Raw genomic sequence first — 2,493 nt, forward strand, 5'->3', positions numbered from 1 at the left:
GGTTTCAAGGCTGTACTGCAACATTTAGACAGCAATTTTCATTAAAGACTTCTTTTTCTCTTCCAGTTCACACCAAGTTACGATATTCGAAAACACAAACAATCAGGTCACAATCAATAAAATTGTTTTGGGTTTAAGGCCGCATTGTCGTCTGTAAAATTCCGACGTTTCGGTGACTGTTGCAAGGCGCCTTTCTCAGGGTGTATTGCTAACTGCTGAATGAGCACTAGTTTGGATAGTTATATACTGTGGAGGAGTGCTGTCATTGGATGCGAGGGTGAGGAGGAATGGTATTAAGAATTCATTTTATTGGTCTCTGCATTGCGTGTTGTCATTGGCGAAAATGGACGTTTTCCATTGGAGTTTCCTTTACTGCTTGCCATTGGTGGAAATCGGCAAATAGGAGACTGATCGGCGACTACAGCGTAGTGTTGTTTACTAACTGCCTAGTATCGACTAGGCCGCGTCAGCGCTCTGTGTACCCTCCACTGCTGTGGCCTACCGCGCGCCTGTCGCTCTGCGAGATCTGTCCTACTGCAAAGCTGTCACAGCTGGCAGCAAAGACGCTGGAAGTTGGTACCCGTCTTCTCTATTCATATTGTCGGGTCGCTTGGCTGTTTCTATAGCCTCTCTAATCTTCTTCCTCAAACTAAACGGCTGTTTCGCCAGTACGCGGGCTTCTCGAAATTCGACAATTGAGAAGTTTCATGCCGCCGTAGTTTATGAAATCAAGTGCGAATGTGGACTGGTGTATGTAGGTGAGACTGGGCGTCGAATAAGCACAAGGTTGACTGAACACGAGAGATATATACGACACAAACAATGCAAGAAATCAGCGGTGGCAGAGCATCAGGGATAGTGCAGGATAAAGATCGAATTTCGAGAGGCCCGCGTAATGGCGAAACAGCCGTTTAGTTTGAGGAGGAAGATTAGAGAGGCTATAGAAATAGCCAAGCGACCCGACAATATGAATAGAGAAGACGGGTACCGACTTCAGCGTCTTGGCTGCCAGCTGCGTCAGCTTTGCTGAAGGACATCTCTCGCAGAGCGACAGACGCGCGGTAGGCCACAGCAGTGGAGGGTACACAGAGCGCTGACGCGGCCTAGTCGATACTAGGCAGTTAGTAAACAACACTACGCTGTAGTCGCCGCTCAGTCTCCTATTTGCCGATTTCCACCAATGGCAACCAGTAAAGGAAACTCCAATGGAAAACGCCCATTTCCGCCAATGACAACACGCAATGCAGAGACCAATAAAATGAATTCCTAATACCATTCCTCCTCACCCTCGCATCCAATGACAGCACTCCAAGCATCCAAACTAGTTCTCATTCAACAGTTAGCAATACGCCCTGAGGAACGCGCCTTGCAACAGTCGCCGAAACGTCGGAATTTTACAGACGACAATGCGGCATCAAACCCAGAAGGATTTTATTGACTGTGACAACGGCCGCGGAAGCCTACGTATACACAGTCAGGTCAGTTTATCCTAGTATAAGAACAAGAAGGAGGAGAGTAAAGAGGTATGGTAGAGGCACATGATAAGGGAGATAGAAGACGAAAAAGATAAGCGAAGGAAGAAGATGATGATGATGATCATGATCATGAAGAAGAAGAAGAAGAGGAAGAGGAAGGGGAAGGGAAAGGGGAAGATGATGACGAGATGCTATATTAAGATTTCGGAGTTGTAGTGCAATATTCAGACATTAAGTTTCATTAAACCATTCTTTTTCTTTTACAGATTACCCCAAGTTACGCTACTCGAAAATAAACACTGCCAGGTCAGTTTTTGCGTGTAGAAGAGTAATAAGGAGGAAAGTAAAGAGGCATGATAGGGGAATATGAGTAAGGAAAATAGAAAAAGAGGACGAAAAAGTTAAAATTACAATGAAATGAACAGCCTTAGCTGCTTACAGGCGTTGACATACGTCAACGGGGATAGATGAAAATGTGTGCCATGACCCGGACTCGAACCCTGTATCTCCTGCTTACATGGCAGAAGCGCTCTCCATCCTTTTTTTTTTTTTTTTTTTTTAATCGTTGTGTTTGGTCGTTGCGGGCGCCACATGACATCCGTTAAGGTTCGTTTGTTGATCGTTACACTCAGTTTTTTTATTACAGAGACCAACCAGCTCTCTGACCGAACACGCTGAGCTACCGTGCCGGCTGTGCCAGAGATAAATCCCTGCAGTCGCACTATCCTCTGTGTCCTCGGTGGCTCAGATGGATAGAGCGCCTGCCATGTAAGCAGGAGATCCCGGGTTCGAGTCCCGGTCGGGGCACACATTTTCATCTGTCCCCGTTGACGTATGTCAACGCCTGTAAGCAGCTAAGGGTGTTCATTTAATTGTAATGTCGTTCTAACGAGCTGCATGGTCACCGATGGTATCTGTTATTTCGCACATGTCCGAAAGAACAGATACCATGTTAATATAAGAAAAAGTTAAATTACAGAAGACAAAGAAGAAGTGGAAGAGGAAGGTGCTAATGATG

At 45.8% G+C, this 2,493-nt stretch overlaps 1 non-coding gene across 1 annotated transcript; it reads left to right on the forward strand.

The window, feature by feature from the left end:
• Positions 1 to 2,208: 2,208 nt before the first annotated feature.
• Positions 2,209 to 2,282, forward strand: Trnat-ugu. The gene has a single exon. It is a non-coding gene; the product is annotated as a tRNA-Thr (tRNA).
• The last annotated feature ends 211 nt before the right edge of the window (positions 2,283 to 2,493 follow it).

Source organism: Schistocerca americana, chromosome 4, assembly GCF_021461395.2.
Source record: "Schistocerca americana isolate TAMUIC-IGC-003095 chromosome 4, iqSchAmer2.1, whole genome shotgun sequence".
NCBI lineage: Eukaryota > Metazoa > Arthropoda > Insecta > Orthoptera > Acrididae > Schistocerca > Schistocerca americana.